At 46.8% G+C, this 23,288-nt stretch overlaps 1 protein-coding gene across 1 annotated transcript in view; it reads left to right on the top strand.

Moving 5' to 3' along the window:
* The first annotated feature begins 21,431 nt into the window (after positions 1 to 21,431).
* The window catches only part of cpx (synaptic transmission protein complexin), a 259,696-nt gene continuing 257,839 nt past the window's right edge, over positions 21,432 to 23,288 (top strand). The window contains exon 1 of the mRNA XM_084591228.1: positions 21,432 to 21,787. The gene's annotated coding sequence lies outside the window, so the exon portion shown is untranslated. The remainder of the gene's footprint in view (positions 21,788 to 23,288) is intronic.

Here is a 23,288-nt window from a genome sequence, read left to right as displayed (position 1 = left end):
GTGGAGAGGGGGAGTCCCGAAAGCACCCACTCGAGCATCCGACGCTCGGTTGGGCAACGAGGGGAAGGCTAGCCTACCCGACGTGCTGCGCAGGGTGGGGAGGCGGAGCGATCGACGAGCGTTCGGTTGCCGCGCGCTGCGGTGTCAGCCTCTTTGGCGTTACGTTGCGGCGGACGCCCTGGGACCGGAATGAATGGGGCGTCTTGTTTCCGCGCCCACTCCGATCTGCTCTAATGCGCGATAGATGACGGCTCCGCCGGGTGCCTGAAGGCCTTATTGGCGCAGTTTCCGGGCTCCCCTTTTTTTTCGCCCGGTGCCGGATGGATGTCCCCTCTCGACAGGGTTCGCCTGCTTCGAGTTCGCTGGTCGCAGAAGCCGCTGCCGTAGCCAGCCGCTGATCTCGGAGATTCGTCTCTTGTTGCGTATGTCCCGTTCGCCATTTGTCTCCTCTTCCCAGCACCGTTGGAAGCCGAAGGTTTCTGCGGCGTCGGATTTGCCGAAACGACACAACCCATTCCGCTTCCATTTTGTCCTTCCCTCTGATTGCTTTCTCTCGCTCCATTTTTGCGTGGCCGTCTATGCGTTGGTCAATGTTCACTGCGTTCACCGGTTACTTGAGCGCGTTTTGTCGCGCGCCAGGGCGTTCCGCTTTGGCCTGTCGAAGGAGCATAAGCTAGGTCTTTTTCAAATGAGTATCGATATCCGCCAGTTGGCGCACTCCAGAATTTCTAGAGAAGTCGCCACAAATCTTCGCTTTCCCCTTGTTTTATCGGGTGTGAAGAGAAAGGTCCACATTTAATGACCGTCTCTCGTATTCCTTTTTCCCGACTGCTTTTTATTCCTCATTGTGATTCGTTGAGTGTTCTCGCGGCCGGATACAGCTTGTACTTTAAGACTTCCATGCAGACTGGGAGCTAAAGAGGGTGCTGCTTGGAGTTAATACTCTAATTTTCCGCGGCTTGCATTGTGCACGCAAAACTGGAGAAAAGGTTAACGCCAGTCTTAAGGCAGACAGTCAAGGATCAGTGCATGACCCTAACTCTCAAAACTTTTCGGTTCACTATAAGCAGCAATAGTGTGTAACAGAGTATCGAAATATGTGCGGCCTGCTGAGTGCCCCAATACTGCTGCAGGAGCAGATGAGCTGATTTCAATGTATTGTTTCTTGTACCACATCCTAAAGTAAGTCAGCACTTATACGGAGGATTTTAGGGCTTGAAATTTCAGCGCACAAAAACCGAAAACCATAGGTGCCCCATGGTGCTTATTAATAGCGTGTTCGTGGAGCGGAAAAACGCTTCCTACGTCTGGGAAATTGAGAGCAATACGTGAAAGGGCTTAGTGAAAATAATGAGAGAACAAAGAAAAATACCAAGACATGGAGTGCCAGAACTGGAAGACTGGAGGCAGGTTGACAATAAAGGGAGCAACGTTCGGGCTCTGTGCAAAGGGGGAAGGAGGCGCCAATAACGGAACCACAAAACGTGTACTCCCTGACAGGCCGGCAGAGGGCCGTGCGGCCCATCAGAGACTCTTTCTCTTGTTTTCTTCTTGAAGCGACCCATCAGCGCGAGATCAAAAGATCATTAAGGCCGGCCTGCCAAATGAAGATGGAGCACGCACAGCAGGGGTGAGAGTCCCTCTGCTGCCCCTCGCATGTGCGCTCCGCTCGAAGGAGCCCCGGCCCTGTGCGGAGTCGCCCTGGCTGCGGAGTTATCGGCGTGCACTGGCGAACCCATCGGCCGAGGAGCGCCGAATCCGGGCCCATTTGATAAGAGGCGGAAAACGGCCTCGCGCTGCGGCAGGTTCTGCGGGCGAGGAGCCTATTCTAATGAAGGCCATGCGGGAGGAAATCGGCGCTCGAGTGCCCTAATGGGTGGAGGCCCTGTCGGAATGGGCCCGCGGGCTGTTTCCGGGGCCCAGAAGCGTCGCCAGTTTCGGTCCCAGAGCGAAAGTCGCCGACGAACGTCGCTCTGCTGCCGCCGTGCGGGCACACGGCCGAGAACCCATGGCACGCCTATCGCGCGCGCCTCCCGGCTTGTGCGTCTTTTCCTCTGCGCCGAGAACTTTGCTTGTCGCACGCATTCCACCGCACGGTTTTGCACGTGTCTGGTTAAAGTATAGGATGCGCGCCCTGTCGGTTTTGTGACTAAGCCGACAGAGAGCGGGCGCTCTGCAATCGGCTGTTGCCTAGCGCCGCTTTGGTCTGTGTGAATATTTTTGCTTCGCATTTTCTCTTTTTTCACTGGCTTAATCTACACTGTCTGCTTTCTCGTAAACAAAATTGCTCACCTTGGCCCCGCAGCATTAAGTGAGCCTGCCAATAATTTAGATCATCTTCATACCTTGAATCCGCAGGCCTGTGTCAGTGCATGATCGCGCTGTGAAATCTCGCTCACATCGTGCTATAGTCTGCTCTCGGAATAAGGCGGCTTCCCAAATGTGATTTTTGTGTGCCAGTATGTGAAGGCCAAATAATTGAATCGATTCTTCCAAAACGTAGCTGCCCGCTTGCCTCGTATTAATATCGGACTGCGTATACTCAGCATATTCCGAAGTCTGCAAATATTTCTTTGGTTGCAGGTGGGAACCACCACTTTATTTCCTTTTTCTATTTCCCAAGATATAATGAAAAGAATGCTTGTATATTCCAGCATCTTTAATATTGCGAGTGACCTCGGTGCACCGATCGTTGATAACATGTTTTCAAAGTTTCAAGTCGCGGAAAAAAAAAAAAAAAAATATATATATATATATATATATATATTGACACCGACATCAATATTGTCTCTTTCTTTTTTGACGCAGGTTTGGTTGTTTTTCCTTCAGTTACTGGCATCGCATCCATAATTCATGCGACGGATTTCGTTCAGCGCCTTCCTCAAACTGCGCTCGGCATTAATGCTGTTTTGGCTGTTTTGCGTGCTTGTGCCGTTTCATCAGCAAGAATTCGCTGACGCTGATATTGCAATCAAACAAGCAGTATTACACAAAATATATTACATAAATAAGCAACGAAATGGACTAATTTTTCTCTTTCTTATAATCCACTGCCCCGTAATCTTATTGACATTTAACGACGCCTTTGTTGCTCTCTGCGGTTAATATCTTTCTGGGACTGAAATGAAAACACGCTACAACCGAATGCGGGAATACTATTGACTATTCATTTTCTTCTGTCTTTGTCCATCTCGACGGATTGTTCTGATAACACATCCAGAAGCTGTTATCCTTCTTGAAATGAAAGGCCGCGTTACTCACTGCTAAAGAAAACTATTTGCTGTTAGTACAGGTGCGTGCTTAGCGTACTATAAGCTGGTTTGACAGTGCACTTAAAAACTAGTGCCTTGCAAGAAAAAAAATATATTGCCGTCGCTGCTTGCTTCTCATGTGGTTAGGCGCTAGCGCAAATAGGTCTAGTTTCGGTGCAGTAGCTTTTTTTTAGGTTAGGTTCACCGTTCTTGTATTGCTTATAATTGTCACACGCTCACAGCTCTAGAAACCAGGTATAAAAGAAAAGTAAGCAAGGTTAGATTAGTGGCGATTTATTGAAATTCCAGCACTGTTCTATTTCTTGGGAGCGTCATACTAGCGCGATGGGCTTATCAAGCTGCCATGGCCGGAGTAGTCCTTACTTCCATTTTGGTTTGGTTTAGTTGACGAGGTTCGAAATTCCAACGCGACTGAGGCTATGGGAGACGACATAATGGAGGGCTTCAAATTATTTCGACCACCTGGGGTTCTTTAACGTGCACTGACATCGCACAGTACACGGATGCCTTTGCCTTTCGTCCCCATCGAAATGCGGCCACCGCAGTCGAGATCTAGCCCAGGTCCACCGGTTGAGTAGTCGAGCGCCCTAAGCACCGAGCGACTTCGGCGGGACTTCATTTGTCTATTTTGTATGAAACTTCAGCATTTCCTCTTTTCCCTTTATATTCTCTTCCCCCACTTCTGGGCACATGCTGTCCAACTCTCGCTCCGTTGTGCGCACTGCGTTAATATACGCAGTATTTTTCTTTCTATTTCGCGCACATATCTAGCTGGCAAGCATGCGATAAGCTATTATTGTTAGGGTTGCTACCTTTTCGCAATTTTCTCAACAGCATTCAGTTAGAATTGAAAAAAGGTCAGTCATTTACCGAATATATTTGACGACACACAACGGTCTATCTACACGTACACGATTAAAGCTCCGTCTTTTTCTGACAACCATCATTCTCCGCGCTGTGCGGCCACCTTCATCGCCGCATTTATTTAGTTCCAAACTTTTAGTATTCCGGTGATTTTTTAAGGTGCACGGGGCGGGGTCATATATTCGGGCACGCTTGCGCTAGCAAACGTGCGATTATCGTGTGAGCTGCTTAGAGCATGGAAGTCTTTCTCAGTTATTACCAAATCAGATAATACGGGTTCAGAAAACGCGTCCGAAAAGTGCAGTTTGCGTGCCCTTTTTTACGCGTCTCCTGAAGCTTGCCAGCCCCCGAGTGTTCAGTGACCACGCTACAAAGCTGACCGTCGGAGCCGATGGCGACGGCCTCGATCTGCCTGCCGGTCGCGCCTTGCAAAGCAGCTTTCAGCGCCGGCGTAAAGCACTCGCGGGCGCACGCGGAAGCCGTATAAAGTTACGACGCTACACCAGTCTTCAGAGCAGCCTAGTCGCCGGACCAGTTACGAGCGACACCCGTCCTCGCATTGCCCGAGTACGGCCACTGTCCCGGGGGCGTCGCCGTCGTCACTTTTCCTTTACGCTCGGCGCAAGAATAAAGACACGGTCCTAGCGCGCTTCGGCCAAGTGTCCAATTGGCGCCGCTGTTGGGTCGTCAGGAAGGCATCACCTCCTTAGAACTGCTGCCCGACAGCAGCGCTCTTACGGGGCTTCCCAGACTCGGTAATCCGCGTCCGTTAATCCTCTTCCCTTATTTGGTCCGCTGTCCACTCCTATTGTTATCTTAAGTGCACAATTCTTTCGTCCGGTCTCAGTCTCTGTTTTATCAGTTGTGGCTCCTCCCTGCTCCCCTTTTACATGAAGCAATGCTGGCCGCCTCTCCTAGGAGCGAAGGGCTTTTGCTCTGCCTCTGTTTCTTTTTAATTCTCGTCCTCTTTTAATTGGACCTCTTGTCTTTCCTGTCGGCTTTTGTTAACCGAAATTCTTGATAAAAGCCACGGGCGCCGCCGGCTTAACTGCTCAATTTTCGCGCTCTAGCTCTCTTCTAGAGCCTTTTTCTTTTTTCTTTTTTTTTTCTTGCTTTTCGCCGGCATCTTTGTATCCCCGACGGCTGGTTTTCAGAAGGGTTCGCACTTTGTTAAGCGCCTTTTCATTTTTTCCCAGAGCGAGCGCCATTTTGAATGGAGCAGATCGCGTTCGCATCGCTTGACTCGATCCTAAGAAGACGGGCCTCGTTTTACGCAACGTTCTTTTGTCTTGAAACAGCAGTGAAAATATAGAAAGAACAGAGGATGAGAAGAGGTAGAAGAAAGCGCCAAGCCTCAATTTTGTTATGATAGCATCTTAGCGCTGGTGTGTTCACTTGGCCGTTCGCTTGTAAGCTCCCACCAAGGCAAGGTTTTGCATTTGCTGCAGCTTAATCAATAACTTAGTTAATAGTGCGTATTTGTCGGCTGTTCTGATTAGAGAAGGAAAGTGATCGAACGGAAATGCATGTCTCCATCACAATGCAAGGAGAGCGTACCTAAAAAATTGACAGCTTTTTCAGAAAATTGATAAACTTTTCGCCAACTGCCATGATTACAGTCCTCACGAGATGAATATTTCAAAGACCACCGAGTACTTTTCTAGTCATTTCAACTTCTCGCTACGCGCTACTGGAATGATGAGCTTTAAGAAACATCCATTGAGTTGCCAGTTTTGTGAGTCGGCTGAAACTGTAATTCGTTTCCGTCTGTTTGGACAGTTTCATCCAGAAGTATGTACTGCACTCTTTCTTGCTGTATTTGTCGACGTTTTTTTTTCCCCCACAATTTTTGCAAAATCATTTCTTCGCGCAAATCTGGCTTGCTTGTCTGTTTAGGTCACACTTAAGCCGTACGAACGGTGATGTAATATCGCCAGTAACGCTAAGATGGCAGTGTAAATTTAACCTGGCAACATTTAACACTACAACCCAATCGGGTGAGCCAGGCCTTGCAGTAAAAGTGGAAGAATCAACGGTTTTTCAGTGGGATGCAATTGGTCTTTGCAGCTTTAGGGGGAGCAGTTAGAGACAGCGTGATATGGTGGCCATGCACTCTGCTGCAGAAGACTACTAGAGAAAAGAATGTGAAGTGCGATAGGGGCCTAAATACACATAAATAAAACATGGATGAATCGTTCAAGATAAGCTAAAGGGTAGTGGTTGCCGCAGTAAAAGTCAGCAACATACGTATACAAATTTATACCATAAGACAGATGACCACACCAACGTTTAACCGCAAAAAGCAGTGAAAAGTTTCTTCAAAAGTACTTGCTCGGATACATGCTCACTGACGACCCGCACTTTTTTTTTTCCTTGCAGTTGATGGTGTCTACAACTGTAGTCCACTGTCCCACCACCAACCCTGTGTCTTCTGTCTGCTAACATGTGAGTATCACATTTCTTTCTGCATGCGAGCTTGACCTGTGTCGCTACAATACAAGAGGTAGCAAACAATGAGGAACTTCGCATATAGTGCGTGATGGTCACCGCTGTGGAGCAGTTCTTCACGCAGTAATGATAGTAGCAGTCGTCGGGCGTCTTAACCCCTTCCCTCCCTCCTCGCCTTCACGTGTAATGACAGCGCCCACTCACTGAACGTATTCAATAGCATGTTAAAGGGCAACTCCGGAGATTTTTCGGCATTCTAATATTCTGGTAAACATTTCCCTGTAGGTTGTCCTCTCCGCGCCCTTACGCATTCTACCAAATTTGGGCGGCGTGCGGTTATTCTTTCGCGCGCAATACGATTTTAAAATGTGCAAGTTTTATGGCTTCAGCTGGGATGATTTCTGCGGACAACACTGCGTTTGTGACGTCACAAACAGTACACACGCATTACTGCCCACTCCTCGTATGATTAATAAATTTTGAGGCCTGTATTTGGCTATCTCAGACGCTTTATGTACTCCATCGTGATTTCCATACTTTATTTCGACCATCCAACGCACTTGCGAGTGTTTTTCAAATACTGCCGGAAAGTAATGGTGAAATGGAGACGTAAATGCTATCGCAGCATGATTACTTGTAGGCAAAGACGGTGGTCAAAAGCTGACGCCGCAGCGTTTTTGATAGGCGACCTTTCAAAACTTCGCGCTTTCCACCATGGCCCAGCTTTTCGAACTCTTTGGCGATTCTCACAAGTTCACCTCTGTACTCGGCTCGCCTTCGAAAACCTTCAGAATACCGCAGATACGCCTCAGATCCGCATTCACACCTACGAAGGCCTTTGATATTCATCCCAGCCTTAACTTCTTGATTCGACACACCTGGCGATGCCATCCTCGCGGAGCCGTTTTTTTCCACGCGCTGCCCAGGACAGCCCGCATGGCACGCACCCTGTAGTTTCCGGCGCCCCATTCCGCTAAACCCCACTCAGGCGTCTGTTACACCTATGGCTCTACTCAAGTGTACATGCGCCCAGAAAAGTTTTCGTAACACTTAACTCATACAACAACTCGATTTGATAATTGGCCACAGTAGCATTTCGCGCAGGGAGATTCAACGCGCATCCTTCATTTTGGGGCTGCTGTACCCTTAGGCTGGCCAGCAATTAAGGTTTGTTGTCATCTTCGTGTTCTGAAAACTTTTGTGTGCATACTTGTATGCACAAACTCAAGTGAACCTGGTGATTAAATGGAGTGGGTAAGAAAGGGGGGGGGGGGGGGGGGGGTATGAAAGATTGTGTGCAACAAACTTCTTGTAAGAAGCTAAACTAATATGTAGACTCTTACGTGCGGTAGTTGCGCTGCATTACACTATCTGAATTCTGGTTAGTGGCTAGTTATGCTAGTTGGCACCAGTCTGAGAACACAATCTGAGACAGCTCGTTTACTTATGACTACATTTGTGCCTCTTCTTGCACCTTGTGTCCAACGCACTCTTTTCTCACTGTTTTGGCTATTGGAGGATCCGAGTGTTTACTGTCGAAGAGCAACATTAAAGTACGTGTTTTCTTCAGCGCTGCATATATGAACTTCGTTCACTGAGCGTGTATACTTTGTTGCTTTCACTCGGACTTTTCTACACTGCGTAAAAACTTACCAACCATTTCATCATTGATCTCCTCGCCGACGAGAATTCAACTCATTCCGTAACACCGTGAATGTCAGCTCGTGTTTTCATCATTACGTTAAGTTTGAGAAATTAGATAGCATGACGAAGCGGCCGCAGGCATTCTACACATCTCACTCACTGGCAGTGCCCAAAAATGCCGCACTGTCGTCGCTATCAGACGGTCGACGCTTTCAACGTTTGCGAAAAGAGAGAGCGCTGTGTCATCCAACTCGAATGGAAGAAATACCTTCCTTCCTAAGTGAATAGAAATACAATTTCTACACACTTGGGGCAGCAGGCAGATATTTTATTGGGCCGCATGCAGCTTTGAAAACAAAATGAGACCAAAGTCCACTTTTACGTGCTGCGAGCAATAAGTAGAAGTAAAACTCCGCGTCAAGTTTGTCATCCGCTCTCTGATAGGTGTACGTAAATTCTGAACGGCTGTTCTCATCAGTGGATGCGTTTACGCATCTCTCTAACTCGAAGAGCAAGGCTCCTCCGTGGCGTAAAAATAGTTAGTAATTACCTTATCCTACACGCTTGAAGTGGCACTGTTGTTCGCCAAAAGACTGCCTATAATGACTGCAGCTCCCAGCAACACTGCAAGGAGTGGTGCATACTAAAATGTCACCGCAAACAAGTATTGGGTACTTGTACGGCTTGCATAGGTAAATGAATAATAATGACGTTGACTTATTAAGACGGCAGTTGGTCGAGACGCGGAAGAGTTATGCCGACCTAAAGTTTTACTCAGTGATCCGACATCAGGTCTATCAATACCGAACTATACATAGAGACGCTAGTCTCTCATATATTTGAGACAGCGCAGTGTGTACTGGTGCGTGTCATTGAAATGTTGCGACTTATAATCCTTCTAGTAGAATAGGGTTCAGCTGTGAAGAGCATTCGCTGCGCCTTAGTTTTGGTGTTTGGATGCTTAGGCTTAACCGCAATTATTGAGACATTTATCGCAAGCAATGCCCACGCAGACGCTGGACAGTTTATAACGCGACATTAGGTAATCGAAACCGCCTTTTCTGGGTCTTCTAATTGGAAATAATTAACTCTGCCTGGTCAGCTTTTACAGGCCCGTCAAATGTATCCCATGTGCCGCGTCTTAGTTTCACTGCATCAGCAAGGCACCTGCACGGCATCAAACCGGAGGTATAGGCCGCTAAAGCTGCACTGATTTCCCTGATCCGCCTGCGCGCGATAGGGTTCGTATGCGTGTGATTCCATATGCGCCAGGCGTTTGGCGTCGAGTACCTCGCTCACCGTTGATGACCGAAGGATCTGGGCCAACTATCCATCCCGCGTGCATTAATAGCGCATAATCAGATAGGGGGGAGGGGGTATAAATCAGCGGAGTGCTGCAACACCTTGCCAGTGCAGAATGATAAAACCGCGGCAGCCGTGCTGCTCCCAAAATCACAATGAACACATTCCGTTCGCAGCTGCCTAGGTGCACGTATAAGCTTTGTGCGCAACCTTCACTGTTCAGGTCTCACTGTGCGCTGTCGCGTCCCATACCTTAAGGCTGGTCGCATAGAGCTGGTGGCACGTCTCTCCCACGTGTTTTGTTCGCGCCAAACGTAGGCGCCTATAGAAGCGGGATGCTCGCACCTGCGGCTGAAAAGCAATGCCAGGGTTCGAGCCTAGTTTCTAGTCACATGAACAGCGAATATCGGGCACGGTTCCCGACTTACTGTCTCCATAGATTTCACTTTAATGAATGTTGAGTATTGAGGCATATCTGACCCCAGCATATTTTACTTTTCCTTTGTCTTGCATGCCATGCTGACGCGATTTGTGACGTAATTCCTGAGTCGAACTAAATGTTTCTTTTTTTCTTTTTTTTGTATAGAATTTTGAAATTTTCTGCCCTTTGTACGTTATGCTTTTAGCCGATTACTGTTCATAGTGGTGGCGTTGAGTTTTGGGTACCTACGTTTTACCATCGCGTTGACTGGAGATAATAATAATTGTGCATTATTTTTGTCGCTGCTTTCTCCTCAAACAAATGTTTCGTTCGGAACCGGACAGCTTAAGAAGTATGTCCTTCTTTAGAATTGCGCCTGTTATTGTGCGGGTACGAACCGAACAGGTGCCTTGTGTCGAAACGTATCACGCAGCGTACTACATGCCAGGTGCCCCAGATAAATCTAACTAAAGTGTTTAAACAGACGGTGTGCCCATAGCCTAGTAAGAACAGCTGAATGTTGTTGAGAGCCCCATCGCTAAGTGTGCCCAGGATATTTCGTTCTCCAAAGGTTCTAATTAGCATTGGGAAATGCTAATTAGAAACCTGTTTAGTTATCGGCCTTAGAAACCAAGTGTTTTGAAAAACAACTAGCTGCAAGATTTAAACCAAGGTATCATATACGCAATTTTGTTTACTGACCTTCACAAATAGCTATCGCGTGACCAACTGCTGGCGCATATTTCCCGCCCAATGCACGTGAAAAGCCATCGAGGAGAGCACTGCATATAAAAACTGATTTTGTTTTTCCCCGAAGTGCGTTCCCCGGGGCACTGAAGTAGCGTTGTTACCATGTGGAGGCATTTTGTAATGGGCGAGTAGTCTTTTAGGGCCGGTATAAAAAGGAAAGCTACTTCGCAAAAAAAAATTAACATGTTAGTGTGCAAATTTCACTCTGGTATTTTTCCAGACAATCTACAGTTCTACACATCTGTATTTTAGCTCCGTTCCTAAAGCCAGTAATTAAAGGTTTGTTAATTACTATTTGATAATAATAAAATTTGGGGAGTGAAAGAAATGCTGCAGACTAGGACGCGGGACGCTCAGCAGCCCTCAGTGGGTTTACGGAGCTGTAGGGCATACCGCCATTTTTAAAACTATGGTTAGATTTACTTGGGACACCTGCTGCATATGTCACGCGTATAAAATGAATATAATTAGTGAGAAACAGCTAGGAAAGGACGAGGACAGAACACCTAGACACAAAGAACAGAACAAAGGCTGGCCAGTGCTTGCGCCCCAACAAGCTACTGGCACTTTTCCATTAGAAGGGTTTCGCAATCCTCACCTTATAGTACAATGTCTTGTCATGAAGTGATGTTAAAGTGCAAAGCTCTATATCCACTCTTTCTAAGCATATGCGTTTTTTCAAGTTCATATTGAGGCGAAACCAGACAGCGTTGATGTTTACTTCTTGGGACCGTTTCCAATGCTCTCAGAGCTCTCTCATTTACGAGGCACGGAAATTTTTAGCTTCTCCGCTTTTAAGCGCCATTGCCATCCTTGCGTTCGGAAAACAACTTTGTGCGCTCACACAAACAATTAGCAGAAGCACGTCTCGCGTTCGACACGAAAGAACGCGTGAGACCCGAACATGTATGCAGTATATATACGTGCCTAAGAAATGCAAGGACACCGCTTCCTTCACGCGGCACGCATCTGATGCGCACTGGCCGCATCTGAGTACCAGAGAGAGAGAGAGCGTGGCTGTGACAATGAGTCCGGTACCAGTGCGTTGAAATGTTCCTAAGGATCCTCCGCCACTCTGCTCTGCCACTTCAAGTTGGTAGTGCCATTAGGCACCACATTACTGAGGTAAGCAGTCATCACATAAAGTGTCCACTTGCCTCTTTTCCTATCGAAAAACCCTGGCCTCAAAGAAAGGAAAAGGGCTGTGTAAGTAATTTCGGTGTGCCGATTTTCTTCTCCATTTGTACTTAGTAAATATACCCAAACATTTATATAAAGACAATGTGGAAAAAAAAAAACAACAGTAAGTGCTATATGTTTGGTCTAAATTAAGTTTATTCATAGAGGAAAAACAAAGCGAAAGATATGCGGTGATCCCAAGTAAGAAAGATCGTCACGAGTTTCCACATTCCAGCCCAGGGCATACAAGTTATTTCGATAAATTCGAATGGGCAGTAGAAGTGGGTCTGGGCTCGTGTGAACAAGCAGTAAGTACCCTGTGCCCACATCTTTCGATTATATTTAGTGCCGCAAATCGGTATCTCCAAAAACAAGCAGTGCGGAATAGTAATTGCAGCGGTTTGGACGTAGAGGTCCTACTGCAACCTCACACACTTCCTCGGCGCCTCAAACTGCGAAGTTTTTACAAGGTACTAGCCGCCGTCAAGTGAACCCTGCTGAAACATTCACATATTTACATGCGCTACCACTCTCACGCGGCATCAACTCATTCGGTTTAAAAGAAAGTCAGAACACGGGAGGGCCAGCGCGGGGGCTCACGTTGTATAACAGCTTCCGCGAGGAAACCTTGCGCTTTGAGTAGACTAACAGACCGTACGGTTTCGGAGCGACGAATGTCCAATCGTGCGCTGCCAAGTGAAGGGTTTTTGACGCTCGGGCCAGAGCTCGGACCTTGTTTCGTAAGCTGTTAGTGCGTACCGACTTCGGTGCTGCTGGCGTTCCTATGTGTCGTAAAAAGGCAGATTATGTTTCCCGTGATTGCATAACCGACATCCTGAAACACTGAAGCGGCCGTTTACTAAAGGTCTTTCAAATTTCTACGATTATGGCTGACCGCGCGCAGATGTTTCCCCTCTCTGGAAAGTTTCAAGATCCACAGCCTTGAGAGTGTCGCGTCCACACGCCCGAGGGTAACACCAGTTCGAGCCGAAACTCGGAGACTTTTGCTTGTCTTACGGGCGCGCCACTCCCTGGAACGGCCGTAGGCGATTCGGCCAACCATTCGCGACAGCTGGTATCCTCTACGGCATCGAAGGCACCGCCAGACTCGCTCCATGTTGCACACAGATGGCTGAACGTTGTTATGCGTGTGACATGTGAAAGTGCGCGTAATAATGTTCCGTTGTTTGTGAGCGACATTGCGTTGTCCCACGAGCCACTCGTCCCACGAACGCTGCTCTTCACGGTCAAGCGCGCGGCAAAAGGAACGCACGCGTCACTGGGCGCCCGAATCAGCCCCCCTCACTGGGACGTCGCGATATTAGGCCCCGCGGGGCGTCAGTTCCGGGCTGCTGGTACGGGCACTCGCTGGCCGGGAGGTGCTCAATTCTCCGTCGCTGCGGAGAGCCGTGTCGTCCGCCGTCTTTATTGTCAGCTCGCTATCCGGCCTTGTTTCTTCAGTGCCCGGGGCTGTCGCCAATACAGATACGAGGCGCGGGGAGGGAAGGGGGCCGAAGGCATCGTTGGTACGCTGCTTTCGCTTGCCGCGGTCTCTGCTGGGCGGAACTGCGCCTCTGCTCCTGTGGAGCGGCTCTGCGAGTGGCGCGTTCCTCGCAGCGTGACCGGCTGGCTTTTTGCGCACCTTTTATCTGCCACATCTGCTTCAGTCATGGTGCCTCAAGTATTCTGCAGAAGGGAATCGATCCAAGTGAAGATGATTAGTTCCGCCAAACTACGTGTTTTCGATCTTCTCTCCTGTCCCAATTCTTCCCCCATTTTGCTTATTCATGATCGCTTCTCCAAACTAGATGACGAGTCGAATTCTCATTGCTTAAAGCTGACGCAAAGGGGTACCAGCGCGGCGCATTGTTCGATAGTTCAGCTTAGCCGGGATGACGCATCAACTTATTGCCGGTGGGCGTAATTACCGCCTATATAAATTCTGAAATTGCATGTCTGCGTTCCGTTGTGATTTCCAAGTGTGCCTGCAAGTATACGTGCGACCAAGGGTACACTCGTCTTGTATGCGATGGCAGTGACACGCGGGTTCTCTCAGCCAACAGGGACATCTTAATTATCTCGAAGCACATAACGTAACGTGCACTTCTGACACCAGTAAGAATACTATAAGCGTCAAACCACGCGGCCAACAACTTTATCGACGTGCAAGGCAGTGCCTAATGTGTGATACGCATCTGGTAAACCATTGATGTGGCATCGCCCACTTGACTGATGACGCATAAGGAGCGTTCTAGTTTATTTATACGAGTTGGCTTTCTTAACCCCAATCTATCGACCTAAACATGGCGGCCTTTATGTGCAGCATGCACGCTCATGGGCGTGCACTGTTTCCCTCACATCTGTACGAATGAACCTTAAATGAAGGCATGCGATGACGCTTCGTAAAGTGAACTACTTCTATATTCTCAAGCACCGTGTTACCGAACTTCTGCTCACTGTCGGCGCACTGCGCTCAAGTCAGCTCCGTATATTTTCAGGCATGTCACAAACGCCGTGCACCGTCTCAACCGCATTGTACGAACAAACGGCAGGAAGCTGCGCAAGTCCGTGACGAGAAAATGTCATGGTGCATTGTCAGCTGAACAGGTATAGAGGCACGATTCGCTAGCGAAAGGAAGAAGGAAAAACCCTTTTTCAGCACTGTTTGGCGAAGTCGCGATAAATGCGTTCCTTATATATACGAAGCTCGAATAATAAAAAACAAAATCGTTTTGTTCTTGGCTGAATTGATTGATTCCGTCTCAGTGGGAGCTCTCTGGTTACCAATAATGGATAGGAAGATGTTAAAAGTTTGTTTAAAAAAGTACCCATTTTTACCGGTGGGTGTCCGGCGGCGGGTTTCGAACGAACCACCTCCCGCAGCCGAGACGGACTCCCGCAGTCTTGCACAATGGTGTGAAAGAAAAATGCCTTACCTGAAATTTCTCCTCCCAGTAAAATTATGTGTGCGCTGACGGGCGAGCCCGCACTACCACGTCCCGCTATGCATTCGATTAAGAGGATTATATGAATTCATGCGGGCCAGGCACCATCCGCATGAGGAAATTCGTTGCAGGCATTGTAAACACAATATGGCGCAATAAAATTTCGATTTCCCACAGACAACGTGCATAAGTATAGGGAAGTTTCAGGGAAATAGCTGAGGAGAGCAGCTTGGCACGTCCTAAAATTCGTTCATGTCAGCTGCAGGACGAGATAAGAGGTCTTCGAGAATAAGGAAGCATAAGCAAAACAAGACAAAAAGGTTTCAAAAATAAAAACAAAAAACAAAACAAGCGAATTACACGACTTCACGAAGTAGACAGTTTAAAAATTTAAAAATATTGCTTAATCACGGGCTACATAGTAATAAACAAAACTGTATATTGGCACCTCAGTTCATTAAAGCGGACTGCGGACTAAGTAACAGGTAAAGGAAAATTAGATTCAATGTTCTCCGACATTAGATTATGTAACTGGACAGGCAGGAAACAATAGAGGCATAAAAGAGAAAAGATGTGTGCCCACTGTCACCTCAAAGCGATGGCGGTTACGTGCCTGCGCATGCCCACATACGTCATCTGTCCACATTGTCCCCCTACGAGAACACTCTTGCCCCCCCCCCCCCCCCCCCCTTTCTATCCAGCGCAGAGCAGCAGACCATATAATCCTTCTGGACATCATCTCTGCCTATCAAACATCTTTCTCCATATACGCTACGCACGCGTACCAAGCACATACGCGCCTATTTAAAGATAACTCGGTGCTTTGTTTTTGTTTGTTTTTTCTTTCGGAAGTGAAATTTTTTCCAACTGCGCAGTATAATGTTACAGGTTTCGTCTTATCTATTCTTTTTTTTTTTTTTTTGCACTTGCCTTATTTCCGGGAGCATTTTAGAAGGGAGTGGTCATAATTATTGAAAAATAGAGTGCTATTTAGAAGCGGTAGATAATACATTCGTGGCAGAGGGCAAAACAATGTGAACATCACATAATTCTATGGCCAAATGTATAAGCAAAACAACCACTGCACCAAAGTTTTGCAGCATTCAATTTATGCAATAATAAATTATTAACGCGCTCTCGACAGAAGAATTGCAAGATTCTCTGATAAAAACGCGACAGAAATAAGAACAAAACGTTGAGTCCAGGAGCAACTGATAATCCGTGTTGGGAGGAATATATGGAGTCAAGTTTCCTTAGTGCTGCTTTTAGCGTAATTGTTCCATATTCCGCATTTATTATGGACCTTATGAATATTAAACAAACCGAGCATTTGCTTATGTTTTGCTCTTCCTTTTCTACGTTTACTCAGTTCAATTACTCGCCCGTATAGCCGTTTATGAGGCTCAGCACAATTTTTTTTTTCAACAGTATTCATTTTTTTTTTATATTTTAAACATAGAGCATCACAGAGCCTGCTAGCGCCTGCTTTAGGACAATTTAGAAAGCAAAACTGGTCCTGTCAATTTGTGTATCATATCCGTGCTTGGATGGTCCAAAACCCGAAGCCGGTTCTTTTTCTTTTAGCTCCTAAGAGGCTTAAGTGCTGCGGGAGGATACGAAAAGTAAATCTCTTTAGGAGTTTAATTAACGCAGACAGTTTTTTTTTTTTTTTTAGAAAAAAAAAGAGTGACTTCCATGCCTTACACGATTCCACACCCGCAACGTATACTGCTCAATCACTGCCCCCACACTTGTGTCCTTGATATTCCGAAGATGTGAGCGTGCAAAACGTGGCATGCAGGAACAGTCAACAGAGAAATCACGCGCACACGTATTCACGCTCTGTTCTCACAGGCCCAAAGAATGTAACTTGAAGACCCCATCATTTGGTTTATTGTCTCACCACAACAGCCCGTGACTCTTCGAGTGCACACAGAAAAGCTGCGCTGGGCCAGAGGAGAACATTTGAAGTATTCAATCATTCATAAAAAGCTCGAGTCGTTCTTCCTCAAAGCTTTCTTTTTTTCTTTTTTTACTTCTGTGAACCCAATTTGTTCCACACATTTTCCTTGCTGAAATGTTATTACGTGCTACAGTAAAGGGTTTGCAAGTTAAATGCGTTCACCGAGAAAGTACGTGCTTCTTCATTGGTGACATGATTGGAATTCCACTTTGGTGGGAACTTCAAAGTCCTCCTCTTCCTGAACAGGAAAAGTGGATGCCACAGGGCAGGGAAAAGATTCGAGAAGCAGCAAAGAGAAGCCCGGTCTGGGATGCTGACGCCTGACTTCACTCCACAGGCTATTCCAAATGGCGTTCCAAGGGGACCCAGCCGGCGTAGGATATGAGCTGAGCTGGTCGTCCATCCAAGAGCACCCGTTTTGTGCCCAGTCTTTTCCCTTTACGCTCGATTCCTTGCCCAAAGAACGCAGCGGGACCGCTACGAAGGGAAGCAGGCCAAGCGGTCTCCGGAGTAGGCAGGGCAGCTCGGAAGCGCGCGAAATTCATCCATCAGCGGCAGGGGATTCGCGTAGGCCGAAGATGGACGGTCTCTCGCGACGCCCGAACGGAATTTCAATCTGTTACCTCCGCGGCGCCGACTGCAGGCGGTGGCCATTTGACCCAGCATTAGCCGATCCGCAGTCGTAGCTCCTTTGCACTCCGTCCTCTGCAACTATCGCGAATCATGTGCCATAGGTTCGAATCCTGGGTGGCATGGCAAGTGTGCAAACTGAAGGGATTGTGTACGAGGGATAGACGCTAATTTACAGCCACTAAGAGGCAGCAGCCGCTTGTAATTGGAGAGGACCCTATACCAACGGTCCCCTTACCACCTAAGCCATTTTTCTTAAATAAATGTTCTCTCCTACTGGGGCTGGAACGTGGAGGCTAACCAAGAAAGTTCTTCTTAAGTTGAGGACAACCCAGAGGGCTATGGAACGAAAAATGGTAGGGGTAACATTAAGAGATAGGAAGCATGCAGAGTAGGTCAGAGAAATAACTCAAGTTATCGACATTCTAGTGGAAATTAAGAAGAAGAAATGGACATGGGCAGGACATGTAGTGCGAAGAGAGGATAACCGATGGTCGCTTAGGGTAACAAACTAGATACCAAGGGAAGGAAAGTGTAGCAGGAGACGGCAGAAAATTAGGTGGGCGGATGAGATTAAGAAGTTCGCAGGGGTCAAGTGAATGCAGGTAGCATAGAACCGAGTGAACTGGATTAAGTGGAGAAATATGGGAGAGGCCTTCGCCCTGCGGTGGGTATAGTCACGCTGATGATGATGATGATGATGACTACTGTTACTATATCGTTGACGATTTATAAAACATACAGGACACGACATTATTGTTCGGGACGTTAAAAATATATCAAGATATACAGGTTAGGAATTGATCATTAAATATCCTCAAGCCAATTCCGGCCAATACATATCGTGATATGTGCAATGTTTTTCCAGTCGTCAAAACTCAGTGGACAATATCGACCACTATAACCCAGTCATATTCATTGTTATAAAGTCCCCAAAACTGGCGGGCCACATCGACCACTGTATGCCAAAATGTATTCAATGTAGATAAGCCAGCTATACTAACAGGACCATATAAATCAATGCATACAATGATGCGTGCAATGTTGGCAAGCCATCGCAGCTGCCCATAAAATATCGACCACTATAACCCATGATGGATACAATATTGGGAAACCATCTTAACTAGTAGTAAAATATTAACCATCTTATGGCAGTGAATATTTCGAGTTGACAGGCCATCAATGATGGCAAGAGAATATTAATTAACCTACGTAAAGATGTATGGTATTTTGGCAAGCCATTACACTTCGTCAGGGAACATCAACCACTGTGATTGCAAATATACAATGTTGGGAAGCCATGACGACTGGCGAGAGGATATTGACCAATGTATGCCAAGATACATTCGATGCTGACAAGCAATAAATATTGGCATTGCAATATTCACCAATGTATGCCATGATAGGTGAAATGATGGCCAGTCTCCACAGCTCATTGTGCAATATTGCCCACTGGAACCAACAAGCATACATTGTTGGGAAGCCACTAAAACAGGTGGGATAACATTAATGAATATATGCCAAGATATATTAAATGTCGACAAGCGAGTTATACTGGCAGGACAATATTTACCATTGTATGCCATAGTCGACCATTTTATCTGCAGATATACACAATGTTGGGAAGCCGTCAGGATTTGCAGGGGGAAATTGACAAATGTATGCCAAGATGTATTCGATGTTAACAAGCCGTCAATACTGGCTCGGCAATATTTACCGATACATGCCATTATATGTCCAATGTAGACCAGTGGCCACCACTCGTCGGGCAATATCGGCCACTGGAACTGAAGATGCATACAATGTTGGCAAGCCACTAAGAGTGGCAGGATGATATTGACCAATGAACGCCAAGCTATATTCAATGTCGACAAGCCATATATACTCGCAGGAAAATATTTACCAATGTATGCCATGATTCGCGAATTATGGGGCAAGGCATTGCCGATGGCTGGGTAATATTGGCCATCATATATCGTCGTGTATACAATGTTGGCAAGCAATTCTATACACGAGGTCATTATTGCTCGTTGATAGCCCATGAATGCCAATCATGAAGGGAACATGTAATTCACTGGTCCAAGACTGGTCAATGTTATTGCATGGCTGCACCATTATTGGTAGCACATTGGCAACGCCGGGCCACTGGCGCACCAGACGTCGCCAATCAATTTTCAATATCGGGCCGGTCGCATGTCAATTTCGCAACACAAAATTATCTTTACGGAAGGCAATACTTTCGCGACGTTGAAACATGAAACAATCGAATGCAGCATCCACGCATCGAAGTCTTCTTTCAGATCAAAACTTAAAAGCTGCGCTGGCATTGAGGCAGCAAGTAACATACTCGCGGTGGGGGCTCACATTTCAGATCATCATCATCATCATCATCATCATCAGAGGCAGACATAAAAGTGTGAGGTGGCGGCCAGGAATGCGTTCCTGCATTTAAAAAAGCGTAAAAATTGGTTTGGATGGTTTTTAGAGGTTTAACGTCCAAAACTGACTCAGGCTGGGAGAGATGCCGTAGTTGAAGGCTCCGGAGATAATTTAGGCCATCTGGTGTACTTTAACTAGCACTGGCATTGCACAGTACATGGGCACCTTGATTATTGCCACCTTGAAAAATTAGCTGCCGTGTCTGGATCAAACCCGTGTCCTTAGTTTCTATAGGCTTTGATCCGAGCTTTTACCCGTGGCGCTTTTAGTGTTCCGCATCAATGAAGCATCCTACATCCTCATGATTTGAACTCGAGAAGTGAATTATCCCTCGACACTGCTTTGCGCTATCGTGACTACTAAACCAAAATTAACGCGGCCCAACGGTCACTGACGAAAGGAAAGAAAAAAAAAGATGTAGTGAATACAGAAATACTACCACTGCTTGAGCGGCAACTCTCTTAGAAAAGCATCGTTAACCCTGACCTCCCTTTCTGACACGCATCACTTATATACTCATTTTTCAGAGAGGGGGGGGGGGGGTGAAGGACACCACATAGCCAAACTTATTGTAGGGAACTCCACTCTTGCACATTTAGTTTAGCTCGTAAACGAGTTTCATTTCTCGCTCAGTTTTAAACGTATCATGACGCTTATGATTTACAACGTTGCCGCAAACCAAGCAAGAAGCATAAACAAATGAAATCCTTGCTTTCTCTGTGCGAATGAATTATCTTCAAGTCTCACTGTAGTTGGAAAGTTCATTAGAAATAATCTAGAGCATTTTCGAAATTTGTCCAATCAATGTTTTTCATTCTGGGCCCTGCAATGCGTCTTGCATAAGGACGAAAGGCGCGCTATTAGTGTTTCGAAACAAGGAAAATAGTAACTTTTCAGAAGGCCATTGCTTTATATATACAACAGTATTACATCCCCGCTCATGCCCACTTGCAGCTAGGATTTCAAAATGATTTACCGAACACCGAGTCATTTAGGAGCAGTTCGGACAGCATCGCGAAAACTCGCGGAGCCCACCGTTTCCCCCAATGCGCCTCCTTCCTCCCGGAGGGCTGTAACGAGGGGCGCAAACATTTCTATCGCACACGGGAGCGTAAAAAGAGAAGGCGCCGACAGCAGCCACAAAGACCGGCAAAAGGCTCTCGGTCGAATTTTCTGGCCTCTGTGACCGAGTGAAAGATTCGTCTTGTCTAATCATCGTGTAAATAAACGATTGCGTTCGTGTCAGGAGCGACGCTGCGTGGGAGAGAGGCGCGATTCGCCGGATGCATTGTTTATACTGCCCCTGAGAACCTCCGCGTATGCCGGCGACGTCTACACAGCAACTCTTAGGGAAGGAAGAGGAAAAGGAGGATACTTAGTCTGCCGCTATAGCCTCTCACGCCCTCCACAGACGCTGGGACCACCGTTGAAGACTGCGCCGACTGCGCATGTATCGCTTTCGATGATGGGCACCAGGTGGCCTTAGCTACGCTCTATGCCGCTGAGCGCGGCAGCGGAAAAGTTCGCACCTCTCGGGGAAGCTCGGGGAGAGTTCGCCCACTCAATTTCGTTCGTGTACAGCGCCTGGAACGTGCGCCGTGTAAACATACTCTCAGCGGCTACAGAACGGGCCGCACTCGGTAGCTTGAACGTAGGTTTCTTAAGAAGCAGGCTGAGCAGCGGAGCACGGCGAGCGAGCCGCCAGACGACCCTCTCGGCGCTGCCGTTATGAAAACCTCGTTGTTGCGGCCCCTTCTCTGCGAGAGCAATAGTACTTAGGACTGGCAACCTTGGAATTGAAAGCAGGTGCAATGTGTTGTCCTTTTCGCGCTTCATTCGAGGATAATCATGGTTAAGTTCCGAGTCCCGTCATCAGCTCACAAGTTTTCGCGGGGATGGCTCATGACATTACTTCCGTGCTGCGAAAGAGGTGAGAACCACGTCAGAAATTTTAACGATACTTTGCTTATGTGTTGTAATGTATTGAGCCTGCAGAATATGCTCAATAGATTCATCGTTTCTCGATGGAATGGCAAACAGTAGTTTTTTAGGAAATCTGAACTGGTTGGCCCGCGGATGTCGTGCTTTGTTCTCTATATGCTTGTGGCTCATATATGCAGCATCATGACATGCGCCCAAGTACAACAAAATATTAAAACCATTAGCACGTGCACCTACCCAGTATATATTATATCTTATTAGTCTCAAGAATGGATTTCTTCAGCTTTGCGAGGCCTATTTAGACAAACATTTATGAGTATTCACACATTTGTAAGACTGACGCGACCGAGTCAGGGGCACTTTTAAGCAACTTGAATAGGTAAATGGGAATTTGCCCTACAAATGCGTATAATGTCTGTTAGCCCCCATGATCAGATGTGTTTACACTTTTAGGCCAAGTACTCGCATAAAATAAGAACCCCCAAATTTCGGGAAAGTAAAAGAAAATTGCTAAATCATAATCAGAAATTAACCGAAGGCTAAATGCGGGTGCCGGAAGGGCGACCGCAGGCGGCCTTGATTCCGAGAGATCAAAATGTTTTAGATCCTTCATGTTCCGCTTTTCTCTTCGCTAGTCTTGGAGTCGAAGAGCTGTGCGTGTCGTTTCGAGGTATAGCGTCAGAAAAACGATGTGACAAAATCGTCGGCCACTGATGTGTTTGCGTCGGATCCTGGCCTGAATTTTTCAGCAGAATTGTTCAGCACAGCACCATGACCGGTGTTATGATCTTATATGACCGCGTGCTGTTAACAAGGACGGGGCTTTCATCTGATAGACACTGAAACTTCGCTATAGGTAAATTTCAGGGTCTACGCATGGTCTTAAACTGGGTTTCGAAGCTGAACTTCGATTTTTCCTATGAAAAGGTATGTTATGTACGGTTATGTAAACAAAAGCATTTAACAGCTTTCTCCTTCGTCAGTTCCTTGAGGTAACAGCGCGGAACGTGGACGGGAGCACAAGATTAGAAGACGACACAACGAGCGCTGTTGTGTCGGTGCTCCCGTCCAGGTTCCGCACTGCATAACCTCAAGGATCTCAAGATGCATAACCAACAAGCCCAAGCTGCTATTCTGGCTTCGTTTATTGCAAAGAACTTAGCCGCTTTGCTTCAAACAGCAACACCTTTGTGGAGTACGTGCGACGGGCCCAACAGCTGTTAGTTATCCACAAATCGAAATGTCAGAACTAAGGACACCTTATTGCTAACGCACCATTATACCTGTACTCTGTATTAACCCTGTTTTCGTTGGTTTACACCTTGGGACATCTAACTGAAGTCATTTTGCGCCAAGAAACAAATAGTCTTTGTCCGTATCATGTATCCTATCGCTTTCGTTGAATTAACGGACACGAATCACGAATAGCTTTTACGAGCGATGTGTTTTGATATAGTCACCCTTATTCATTTGGTGCTGCTTTGTTACTG

Source organism: Amblyomma maculatum, chromosome 1 (assembly GCF_055883805.1).
Source record: "Amblyomma maculatum isolate TAMU_Amacu chromosome 1, ASM5588380v1, whole genome shotgun sequence".
NCBI classification, from domain to species: Eukaryota; Metazoa; Arthropoda; class Arachnida; order Ixodida; family Ixodidae; genus Amblyomma; species Amblyomma maculatum.
Note: the sequence above shows the minus strand (reverse complement) of the source record. Positions and strands in the feature narration are given on the sequence as shown.